Source organism: Polypterus senegalus, chromosome 17, assembly GCF_016835505.1.
Source record: "Polypterus senegalus isolate Bchr_013 chromosome 17, ASM1683550v1, whole genome shotgun sequence".
NCBI classification, from domain to species: domain Eukaryota; kingdom Metazoa; phylum Chordata; class Cladistia; order Polypteriformes; family Polypteridae; genus Polypterus; species Polypterus senegalus.
The window spans coordinates 51,107,358-51,119,689 of record NC_053170.1 but is presented as its reverse complement, the minus strand read 5'-3'; the positions used below and the strand labels follow the sequence as shown (position 1 = coordinate 51,119,689).

The 12,332-nt window shown below is 39.6% G+C and overlaps 1 protein-coding gene across 3 annotated transcripts in view; it reads left to right on the top strand.

Annotated features, from left to right (window-relative positions):
• The window catches only part of LOC120517598 (nuclear GTPase SLIP-GC-like), a 151,213-nt gene that overhangs the window by 51,638 nt on the left and 87,243 nt on the right, over nt 1-12,332 (top strand). The gene's annotated exons all lie outside the window — the stretch shown is intronic.

The following is a 12,332-nucleotide window of genomic DNA, read 5'->3' as shown; positions in this document are numbered from 1 at the left end:
ATATTTTTTTGCAGGGAAATGTAATGTGTGTTAGTGGTTTGCTCAGACAGCCACACCACTGTTTGTATAGGCAGGCATAAATGTCTAGCACAGGCTCACTACTTTTTCATTCACACATGACTTCTGATTATTGGTTTGCTGAGTGTAAAAGAGAAAAATACTGTACACAACATATACAAGCTGAAATGACCTCTCTCAAGCTAAATCTGAAAATGTAAACTACTGTAACCTATAACTGTACAGAGTATTCATCTGCTTTAAGAATACTCAGCATACAAGAGAAAGTTGCTTTGGGAAGGATGGCCTATAGTATTAGCTTATCCATCTATACTCTAAACTCATCTTCTAAGTCTATCCCAGCTAAAAACAGGTGCAGGCAGGCAAACATCCACACACATCAGGGATGAAATTGTATCTTCAGTTCATTAAACCTGAATCTTTGGACTTTGGGAGGGAACCAGAGCAAACCAATGTAAACCTACAAGCAAACTCCACACAGGGAGAATCCAAGAGGTTACCCTTAGATGCTTTACTATGAGGCAGCAGCCCTACCATTGCATCACTGTGCACCTAATGCGTTGATTATCAGCATATGACCCTAAAAAAGTTAATGACAAATTACCTTTTATCTGAGACTTATTTTAGCATTGTAGTGCATCCATTGTCAGTAATATCTCAAGTTCACATTCTTTCAAGTTTTGTTTACTGTGTTCTCCCATGGTTTTAGCCTAGACGTCACTCAGTAATAAAGTATCTATCTATCTATCTATCTATCTATCTATCTATCTATCTATCTATCTATCTATCTATCTATCTATCTATCTATCTAATATCGCCAAATCTATATTTTGATTCGGTAATAAATATTTAAAAAGGCATTTTTTAAGGCACACATGGTTACTGGTGGCTGGTGGAGGGAAATGGTGCTCAAACAAATAGGTTTAAGCTGATTTTCAATTTATAACTGAACCTAAAGTATACACATTTGTATGCAATTCACTGTTTATGCATCATAATTATGTACAGTGAACGTGCTTATGTTAACAAGCCTCAAACTTTCCTTAGCTGCCATCCTGAAATAATCACATATGCACCATGCTAATCAATGTCATACATCTCGCTATATATAAAGTAATACGACGTATGTCCATCTGGTATCCATGCCCTGTTTGGGCGTAATGTCTTCAAGCATCCACGAGAGGGCTGGTTGTCTTATGAACAAAGGCAAGTGGCTGAGCATAAGACAGTATACTGTATGGAGTGGTGTAAGTCTGTGTGTCATATCATGCAAAACAGTGCTGGGACCTAAAAAGAGGCTAGAAATGTGCTTACGCAACTTTCCACACAAATGCTAGGAATTAAGAAAAAAAACTTGACTGGGGGACATGCATATATTTACAGCAACTCTGATCTATGTGTATGAAATACTTCAAAATTGGGAAATGAGGACACCCTTGATAAAGCAGGGAAATAACAACTCACACATATTATTATGACATTATAATATAATTATGTTATAATAATGGTTTAGTGATATGAATTATAATATAATAATTATATCAATTCATATCTCCAATCTGTTTTTATAAAGAGTGTTAATATGACAAACATATTAAACCTAAAAAGTGGTGAATATGATGTACAGACTGTATTTCAGTTCCCATTTAAGACAGACAATTCTGCACATTCTTCACTTTTTGTTTTTCATCAGTATATATATCAGCTCCCTGTTGTCACTTCTCATGGTACTGACTGACAGGTCAGGATTATCTTAGGCAAGCTTCACTCAGTCATTCCTGCCATTAGCTGACTGAGGAGGTACTAAATTCAAATTTTGTATGGTGTGGGTGTACTTACAACCTCACATATTTTTTGCTAACATAAAAAGGCAATCTGCTGCAGGGTCCGGTTTTCCTAATATAATCAGATTACTTTACTGCACCCATATTGTAATGAAGGTGCAATTCAACCTTCAATTAAAATTGTGCCACCACCATAAACATCAGTTGATGCATAGGTGGCAGTCAGCATGGAAATTAATGCATAGTATAGCATGCACCACAATGAGAAAATGTTGTTAGAAGGTGGCATGAACTGAAAAACAATGTTGGTAAAATTATAAGAAATGATAAAAATAAAGTAATTGAAACTGTACAGAGTACTATAAAGTAAAAATCAAATAATAATGAAAAATAATAGTTATACTAGGCACACTAGCAAAGAATATTTAATGTCAGTGACCAAGAAAAAAAAAGTAGTTAGAAGCCGAAACAAAGCCTAATGTCAATCGTCACCATAGCAAAAGCTAATTTGAAAGGCAAAATCGTAGTCAAAAAACTAAGTGCAAGTCAAAGCCAGAAAATATTGAAGAAAAAGATTTTTAAAAATGACAAAAAACAAGTTTGGAAAAGAGTTTTTTTACTTGAAAATTCAGATGAGGAAGTGTTTTGAAAAATGACCTTTTATTCATCACTTCATTACTTGGAGGTTGTGACCTCTAAAGGATACTCCCCTAACAAAGCATGTCGCTGTCTTAATGATGGGATACACAAAACAATGACACTAATGAACAGCCAAAATGTTTGTGGAATCAGATAAAAAATATCATAACTAGTAAAATATATAGCAATTCAAAAAACTGATTTCAGAATCAGATACTTGGTCCATTGCATTTAATATTCAATGTAGAACTGAAATGTCTCAAATCCTGAATGTATCGTACTTCGTTTTCAGTTAACAGGCCGAGGTGGGACAGATGAAGTATAATATGGACTACAATGGACAATGTTCACAACCCAGAAACATGAAATACTGCATCAAGTGGATTTTGAAATTGGCTTTTAGAGGCTATATGACACTGGATTAACTTGTTTTCGAATAACATAGGGGCCAGTGTATCTGAGGGATAATTTTTGGGAGAGAATCTGCTATGAAACATCACTCATTGCGAATCATGTTTTTTTTGTCCCACTTTAAGGTTCAAGTTTGATCTTTACTTGAATGATCTGCAAAATCGATCAATTAGCTAGAATATTAGCCTTTTGTACATTTTTTGACCTAGTATTCATCAATCTAGAAGATGGTGAATATAACTGTTCACACAGGGTAAAGAGGATGGCGAAGATGAGTTCAAACGGCCTAGATTGAAAACCTGATAAATGTTTAAAAAGAGACATTTGTAATCCTGAATATGTAATATTTTTCTTGACAATTCCATTAAGAGGAAAAAATCAACACATTCGTCCTGATTGGAATTCATGGTACATTGTAAGTACTTTACTGAATCACCATTCACTTGCTCAGTCTGCCTAGTAGCCTCATGGTGATAACCAGATGTTAAATTGATGGATTAACCAAACCTTTGACAAAATGATTTCCAAAACCAGGAAATGAATTGACCTTGATCTGATGTTATATATAATGGGAATCCACGAAGGCTTACGAGTTTCTCTAAAAAAACATCTGCTAATAATTCAGCAAACAGAAGACCTTTCACGTGACATAATGAGAATATTTAGAGAATCTGTTTATAATGACTAGCAAAGTGGTGAAGGCTTCTGAGAGAGATTATAAAATCTATCAAAATGAGTTAATGTGGACATAGTGTTACACGGAAAGGATGAAGCAATCCCAGAGGTAATCACAACTGAGTTTTGGTTCTACAGCACACCTCACAAGAAACAACATAACTCTTAATATCTTTGTGCATATCCTGCCACCGAAAATGAGATTGAAGAATCTTTGAGGTTTCATTTATTTCTGTGTGCCCAAACATAGGTGTTTGATGACATAAATCAAGAACCTGACCATGGAGATTGGGGGGAACATAAAGGCACCCAAAGTGCATTTTATTAGGTTTACTGTATAAGATTTGGGCTCCATTGATATAACTAATTATCTTTCCCATGAAAAATAAAATCAAAAAATCTACTATGGGGAATAATAGTTTCCATCATTTCAAATCTTTCAAAATAATGTACCTGCTTTACCATTTTTATTTCCTGATGTATACAAAGCAGAGAAATTAAACCTACAGAAAAACAGAAACCACTTAGCTTGCCATGCATTATATAATTTCACTGTTTTAAGATAAATCCTCATATATCACAAATGGAAATTTACCACTTTCCAAAAATAATGTAATTCTTCAAATATTAACAAATATTAAATTGCAGCAAATTCTTGGTTCCTTAAGTCAATATTTTATTTTTTATTAAGCTTCGTAGAATAACATGCACAGGGATGAAAGAGACCCGTGTCTGGGAATCTTTGGGACAAGACTGTGCCTATCCCCAAACTGGATGTCAACTTGTCAACAAATTGTCATCTTCCTCAACAAAAGTAACTTGGGGTCTGAGTTATTATTGTTTTATTTATTTATTCCACTCCACCAAAACCTTCCTTTGTTTTTCTTGTCAGGGAGGTGAAATGGCCATGATAAAAGTTTTAATACACCTTTGATAATAATTTGCAAAGCCAATGAATCATTGGACTTGCTTAATACTATCTAGAGGTGATAAGTTTAACATAGCAGTCAATTTAGATGTATCCATTGCTTCCTCACAAAGTACATGTGTACTGAAGTGACTTTAGCTGCAGGTAGAAGCTTCACGCAAATGATGTTACGATTCTGTCTTAGTCCAGAAATGGTTTCATAAGCTTTATGACCTTAGTCTCAGAAAGTCTTTCTCCCGTGGAATGATTTGTATCTTTTGCTGAATAAGATCAAACACAGATGAGTAGGGAGCAACAGGAGCTTCCTCCTGCAGCTAAAGTCACTTCAGTACACATATACTTTGTGAGCATTCTTGCATTGATCAAACAGAGAAAGGTCTGCAGTTTACTTGTTACTTTACGCTGTAGGAAGATAAGTAAATAAATATAGGTAAATAACATTCGATCTGGCTTTTATATGCAGTAAGTAATATATACACGGTTTTCATGTAAAGACCGTCATAAAACATAATCATGACTTTGCACGATAGCTGGGCAAGCTCTGTAAGCTGTGCTGTTTTGTTGAAGGACAGGTGTGGGGCAGACTGACTGGCAGGATGATGCCTGACCTGTTGCTGCATCAGAACAGTGCCATCTTTCGCCTTTATGCCTGGTGCATCTGTGTTGTTCTTATATGTGAGTGGACATTTCTAGTGAGGAGGGTTTCTGTTCTCTTCTCCGATGTAGAACCCTTGTCCTCATCTGAGTTCATCTCTGTTACAGTACTTCTTTATTTGAAAACAGCAGTGTCAGATCGGGGGGAGTGTGAAGGTGACTGAGAGAATAAAACTGAATAAAAAAATAACGCTAACCTGTACAAGTACCATACATTTACACTGGCTGTTGCAGACTCAAATCAAATTTATGTTTTCATTGTATAATAATAACAATAAGAGCAACTAACTACTCAAAACGTTTATTCTGGGAAGTGGCCAGGATCGAACTTGTAACCTTTTGATTATGAGTCAGCAATTCTTACCACTGTATTACCAAAACAGTCGTTTCAATGAAGTACACTAACCCAATTTCTTTTTCTTCAGTTATATTCTTGTGAAAGTGTTTATTTGATATTTGGACATCAGTCTTCACGCATTATACACTTCATGTCAAAATTTTGTCGTTACTTAAAACATGAAAAATGTTTGTCTTTTAGGTATGTGTTCAACATTTCTTGCATTTCCTGTTATCCTACATTTACATAGATATTTGTAGACATGGAACACACATGAAATGCGTGTGTTCCAAATAACAATATATTATTTACCCTATACAGCTCCAGGTACCTCACTCCCAGATAAACAAGGGTTGAGCTGGGAGAACTTTTTGCCATTTCTGCAGTAGTGGGGGGATGGGATAGCAGGCTGCTTGCTGCTTGTGCTGTTTGACACATTTACAAAACAAAAGATGCTGAATGGAGAGGTGTAAAAGAATTTAAGGTGGGCTGGGATTAAGAGTTTTTTCATAGGCTTCAGGGATTCTAGTGTTAATGAAATAATTTAGTTTAAGTTTTTTGCTAAAGAATTGTTCCATAGCCTCCTGTTCAGGGTGTGTTAAGGCTTATATTTTTCCCTTATGCAGAGGTGCACCTGATAAAAGCTCAATAGCACAATCATTTTTGCAATAGGGAGGCAAATTCAGTAGTTTTTGCTTACCAAAAGCATCCTCAAATTTGAAATGTCATGTGGGAGAACCAAGGTCATATTTCATACAACAATATAATGGGAAACATACAAACTATTTTTTAAACAAAAGGGGCTTAATTTATAAATCAACAATTATTCCAAAATGTTACCCAGATTGTGCTCCTATAGCCAAGGGAAGCCCAGAATGACTTGGGGAATGGGGGACTGGAAGATGAAGAAATTAACATTATTCTCATTAAATAGGCCAATACAGACAGCGAGAGAGGAGGTGGTCAAGTCTAAATGGCCAGAGCCCATAGTGTTCTAGCTGACCGCTAAAATCTGAGACTTATATTTCAGGAATATCAATTGCAAATTCATCTGGGTTATTAAAGATGAGATAAAAAAATTCTTTGCAGCTCCAGAATTAATCAAAACAGTAACTAATGTGTTATTGGTAATAAAAGGGACTAAAAGCAGATTTTGACATAGAGTTTGACTACAAATTCCCCCCTTACCAACCCTAATGTAGAGTGGGATTACTAGTTTATATGTGGACACCATGTGTAATAATTCACCACAATAGAAACAAAGCCATTCTTTAATTCTACATTGTCTCTCTTTAAATACTAAGATTGTTTTTTTCTAATTCCATTGGTTCAAATGTAATTCTTCTTTATAGGTCTACTCAACGACTGTCTTTTCTGCATTTCTTTAATATTCTTTAATTTAACCTCGTGCCCACCTTTTGAATAACTTGAATAAGGGTCTCTAAAGTTAACCCAAGATCATGATTTGGCAGCTCATCTTTTATTTCTGTTGACTTGCCTTTTTTAAACATTGAAATGAATGCTAAATCATCCTAAACTGTTTCAGCGCTTAAAATGTGAAATAGACACATAAAAAACTTCATGAAATTCTTGCACAATTTAAAGCAAAGCAAAATAGATGGTTAGTGTCATACATGGTATTTGCCTGATATAATACTGTAGTATCCCTTCCCAGGCGGGAAAATAAATCTCACAAGCAAGTGGTGGTAATTGTCCAAGAAAAAAAAGGATACAATGGTTTTATTTCTTTTCTTCTGACTTAACAGTCCAAAGACAACATAGTCAGGACAAAGAAACAAGCACTGAACAAAAACCACCCCACACGATGAGTTAAACACACTCTTTTTTACCTGAACCTGCTTTCCAAAGTCCCTCCTCCCCAGCACCCCAGAGGCTGCTTATTAAGCAATTGTGTCTCCTCTGCCCGTCCCTCCCCATAGTGCTCTGTGCAGCCCCGTTTTTTTTTTTTATTATTATTTTTTAGAACATACTGCCTCAGTGGAAATTTCTTTCCCAGATTGTTACACTGCCACAGCTCCTTGCCCCCAAGGACACTTCAAAATGTTGATAACGAGCTGGTAATTGAATGATTCGTCTCTGCCGTCCAGTACACGTGACGCTGTCTTTAGAAGCTGTTTCTCTTCCTACTTTCTCCAGCGCCAAATCAGGCTGTTCTTGATTTATATCATGGCTGGCTGGCGCCTTGATCCTTTCATCAACACCAAACCTTCCCCGGTAAGGCGCCAACCAATCCTGCTGCAGAAACACCCGACGTCCACTTGGTGACATATGCACCCAGTACACCACTGCCCACGCGCTCGAGCACTCAGCAAGGACCCACCCATGCACTGTCAAGTTTTTGGGGAGCGACCTTTTTTTGTCATTGACTATACACCCACACTCGGTCGCCAGAGGAGTACGGGTGTTCCCTTGCTCTGATGTCATAATGCTACTTTTTGGTAAGGCACCCTTGTGTAGATGCTCCAGTGCAAACGCGTGAGCTCTATCGATTTGGTCCTGAAGACAGCAGGCATACTCAGGTCCAAACTGCTGTTCTCCTCTTTCCGGTGGCACATCATATTCGAGAGAGACTGGGGTTCTCAATTCCTGGTTCAGCATTAACATGGCAGTGGTGCTGATCCCAGTCACGTTGGTTCTTGTTTACCACCATAGCTAACTGAGCAGATAAGGTTTGGATGAATCGCTCAGCCAAAACCATCACTCTGGGGGTGAGGCAGAGTGGTGCGCATTTTTTGAATGTGTAGGAGGTTGCACACATGATGAAAAACTTTACTTTCAAAATTACGCCCTTGGTCTGAAGGGAGTTCTAGCAGCATGCCAAACCTACTAAACATGCCCTCAACCAGGGCAGTAGCCACAGTTTCCATATCTTGGTTAGGAATACGGTACACCTCCGGCCACTTGGAGAAATAGTTTACCCCAACAAGGATGTACCTATTCCCCTTTTGAGGACGGGGAAAAGGCCCCAATATGTCTATGCCAACCCGCTCTACAGGCAGACCAACTTGACATTATTGAAGGGGGGTAACTGATTGTTCTTTCTGTTTGTTCCTTTTCACGAGGTGCACACATCACAACAGCTGCAGTGATCTTCAACATGTCATCGGCACCACCCCCAGTAAAACATCTGTCGGAGACGCTTCAGCGTCTTACTGACCCCATACACCGACTTAAGAATATCATCCTGTTTCCCCTTTGGCACTATCTCTTGCAAAGTGACCTCTCCAGAGGCAGGGGCTTGCCATCTTCTCATCAGCACTCCATCCCAAATGACCAAATTGTCCCACTGAACACAGAGACCCTTAAGAGTCATACTCTCTGGGGCTACCTCCTCCCAACTAGGTCATTGATTGTCTGTCACACAGGCTCTAACTTTCTTTATCTCTGGATTCTGTGTCTGCCAAAACCCCCAATAGCCTTGCCCCCTAGGCAACACTAACATGGAGCAACTGTGTCTCACCTCCCTTGTTCAGTCTCGGTCTTCCTGATGGCGACAGTACTCACAGTTCATCTGAGCACACGGCCTGCGTGACAGCACATCTGCATTGTGATGTTGACCCCCCTGCATGTGACGATGTTGGATTTCAAACTGAAACGACTGTAGCCATTCCAGCCACCTTGCCACTTGCCCCTCTGGCTCGCTAAAAGACATCAGCCATTATAAGGTCGCTGCGCAGTGTGCTGTCACGCAGTCCCTTGTAAGTAGTGTTGAAAATGCTGGATCGCTTCCACTACTGCCAGAAGCTCTCTTCGCGTGACACAGTAGTTTCTTTCTTCTCTGCTTAGGGCTCGGGTGAAATAAGAAACTACTCGTTCTCCCTAGGGAGTATGGTTGTGACAGGACAGCCCCTAGGTATCCTTCAGGGCTTGGAAAGTGCACTGTTCTTCTGCTCCCCAGCAGAAATACTGACCTTTTTTTGTTAGCCGGTGAAGGGGTGCAGCCATCGTAGTGAACCCGGGAACAAAATGCTGGTAGTAGGATGCCAATCCGAGGAATCCACAGATTTGCCGTACGTTAACTGGAGTTGGCCAGTCACGGATCGCTTGAGTTTTGCTGTCTTCTGTGGCCACCCCCCTTTCACTTACTCCAGCGTTTCTCAACCTTTAAGTATTTGTGACCCGAGCTTTCATAACAGTTTTAATCGCGCCCCCCTAACGTTTTTTGCATATTTTATTATACCTACTTAACTTTAATCAACATTTATCTAACTCTATATTTATTTTTCTAGTATCAGAATGAAGTTTAAGTTAATTTGTTTGGGATTCAATAGATGCATTTTTCATATTTTCGAGTCTTGTTTTCTTTTTTTCACATTTTCGCGCCCCCCCCCAAGGGGGGCCTGCCCCACAGTTTGAGAACCACTGACTTACTCGGTGCCCCAAGTAGGTGACTTCTCGGTGCAGCAATTGGCACTTATCATGGTGTAGCTTAAGTCCTGCTTTCTGCAATTTCTCTAGTATGGTTCTAAGGGAGTGCAAAGCAGCTTCAAATGTGGGTCCATGTGCCATCACATCGTCCAAATATACCGGGAATCTGGAACGAGGGATGTCCGAGAGGACACGGTTCAATAGCTGTTCAAAAGTTGTACAATCCGAATGGGAGCACTTGGAATTTCCAAAACCGTCCCTAGTCGAAAATGCAATTTTTTCCTTGGCGTCTGGGGCCAGCTCCACCTGCCAGTAGCCACTTCTTAAATCTAGCATGGAGAACCAATACGACCTAGACACCAGATCAAGGGTCTCATCGATTCTAGGAAGCGGATACGAATCTTTTCACGTAACTGCATTCAACTGGCGGTAATAGACACAAAAATGCCATTGTCTTGATTTCTTTTTAACCAAAACAACAGGGGAACACCAAGGAGAATCTGATGGCTCGATAATTCCAGAATTATCTCGAGTACCAACCTATCTGCCTCGATCTGTCGTGCCAGGGGAATTCCTCCAATACATCCTTAAGTCGTTGTCGCTAAGGTTCCTTTAAACCATGGAAACTTCTTTCACAGAGGCCTTCCAGAGTATCATTTCATCACTCACCGTTATTGCTCGCAGGGGTAGGGGAGGCTCCCAGTTGATTGAGAGAGTGGGTAGGCGGTCCCGACTGAAGCTGACAGCCCATCAATTGACAGGGTGCACTGCCAGGTATCAACAGGGTCCCGGGGCCAAAGTAAATCTGAGCCTGGGTTTTAGTCAAAAAGTCTACACCCAAGATGCAAGTGTCTCTAATTTTTGCTACCCAAACGGGTAATGACCACCTCTTCTAGAGTTGCTGGTCGGGCAAGTTGAATGTGGTGGCGCAGCGCTTTAGGCTCATGTCAATGGAGAAATGTGTCATGTGCCAATTTGTCCCGGCCCCAGCGGGGAAAATGTGCATAGGCTCTCCCCACCAGTCCCTGCACTTCCACGGCAAACGTTTCTAGACGTTCTCCAGACCTCCAAGTTTGTTCCTGCAGTTGCCTTTGCAGTCGTAATATGGTTTCTGTCTGCTTGAAACGGCACTCAATGACCTTCAAAAGCAGTCCCAAGTCCTTTAAACATCCTCAAGGATTTTCAAGGCCTCCCCTTCCAACGCCGCCACCAACTGCACTGCTCTATCCTTGACCCCCACCTATTCGCTTCTGCAACAACTTCGAACCTGTTCCAAAAGGCTTTCCAGCTGCCCATCCCGTCATAGAGTCCCGGTTTCAACCTTGGTGAATCATGCCTTTCCGTCGCGCCTCTTGGTTCTTCATGTTTGTCCGTGGGTTCTTCTTTGCATTGCAGTAACCATCAGGGTGGAGGGGGAAATTCTTAGTCAGTCATTTTAACGTCCTTTGTTTCTTGCAACAGCCGTCTTAATGGGATGCGTCATCCCGCTTTTGACACCAGTGTAGTATCCCTTCCCAGGTGGGCTATAAATCTCACAAGCAAGTGGTGGTAATTGTCCAAAAAAAACTAAACAATGGTTTTATTTCTTTTCTTCTGACTTAAAAGGCTGAAAACAACGTAGTCAGGACAAAAATACAAGCATTGAACAAAAACCACCCCACACAACGAGTTAAAACACACTCTTTTTTACCTGAACATCCTTTCCAAAGACCCTCCTCCCCAGCACCCCAGAGGCTGTTTATTAAGAGTGGCAGTTTTGTCTCCTCTGCCCGCCCCTCTTCACAGCACTCCATGCAGCCACCTTTTTTTTTTTTTTACATTTTTTTAGAACACACTGCCTCAGTGGCAATTTCTTTCCCAGATTGTTACAATACTTTTTTATCCAACAGTAACAATGTACATAATGTACATAATCATGCAACACTGAAGTACCCAACATTCACTAGGGTCTCTGGAATACAGTATCTACTAGGACGTAATATTTTCGGGTCTTTACCTTGACTACTATTAACTTCAGGCCTAGAATGAGAGGATGTGTCCTCTGTTCATAGTTCCTGCTATTTATTCCAAGAAGTGTGCACACTTGTAATTTGTTTTTCAACTCCTCATTATTCACATGTTGCAAAATACACACCTCCTTTCAGAGTCACTCATTGAAATTTGAATATACTGTTATGCTAGGCATGCTAGTAAAATGTATTTCATTATGGTGACCAGGAAAAAAAGTAGTCAGAAAACAAAACTGGTCTAAACTGGAAGATAAATCAACACTATAACCAAAGCCAAATTGAGAGACAAAATCATAATCAAAAAACTAAGCACAAGTCAAAGACAGGAAGTACCAAAGAAAAAGAGTTTTAAAAATAACAAAATCAGGTTGAGAAAAGAGTTTCCTTATCTCCAATCTTGGATGAGGAAGTGTTTTGAACAATGACCTTTTAATCTGTCGCATTATTACTGGAAGGCATGACCTCTTTTGACACAAAGCTAACAATGC